Source organism: Anneissia japonica, unplaced genomic scaffold (assembly GCF_011630105.1).
Source record: "Anneissia japonica isolate Jap-2015-1 unplaced genomic scaffold, ASM1163010v1 scaffold287864_len1152817_cov193, whole genome shotgun sequence".
In the NCBI taxonomy this organism is placed as follows: Eukaryota; Metazoa; Echinodermata; class Crinoidea; order Comatulida; family Comatulidae; genus Anneissia; species Anneissia japonica.
Window position 1 is genome coordinate 143,104 of NW_022710960.1, and position 971 is coordinate 144,074.

Below are 971 nucleotides of genomic sequence, written 5' to 3' on the forward strand. Positions count from 1 at the left end.
GGGTACCGCGATCACGAGCCCTATGCTTGGCATTATAGGTTAGGCTTATGTGGGCTGGGATTTACAACAAGGTCTTGGACTAGGCCTCTATACTATAGTAGGAGGCCTGGTCCTAGTCTAGGCCTATAATATAGTAAAATTATGTATAAGTAGTCATATGATTACAGGTTTACATTGTACCAAGATCGATATTAACGATCGCATTTATTTTTCATTGAAAATAAAAGTAAGCTTTAAATGATTTAACTTAAGGATTTAAAAATATTCCAAACCTGTACGCTTTAAAAAAAATAAAATAAAAAATAAATAAATGAAGTTAACTTATAACACAAACAACGTGATAGGATATAAAATTTGAGAGAAGTTTTGGTATACTGTACTGTATTCTGAAGTGCCATTCGTTTTGGTGTTGCTACAATCAGGAGTTACAATCGATCCAACAAATATAAAGTACTATATATTTCTTTACATTCCAAAAAGGAGGATTTTGGATGCTATTTAAATTTGCTGGAGATTGAAAAATTAACTGTTAACTCCGTTGTTAGAGAACATAGAGTGGTACATGACTTTTCGGACTGGTATAGTCCTTCAGTAGGTCCTACGTACTCTAGGTGTAAATAAATACAGAGAATAGGCCAATTTTAGTGAGAACTAAACATGTTTTAATAACGTACGGCCTATACAATGTAAAGCAGATTGATCACAAAATCAGAAGCATGATTTCAAACATCAGAACCCAGCTTTTATTGTTTAAAACTGTCGGGGCCCCATTGAATGAAACTACGGTATTATAGATTATATTATATACTTTAAAAAATTTTTTTTTTCTTTTTCAATGAAAAATAAATGCGATCGTTAATATTGACCTTGGTACAATGTAAACCTGTAATCATATGACTACTTATACAGAATTTTACTATATTATAGGCCTAGACTAGGACCAGGCCTCCTACTATAGTATAGAGGCCTAG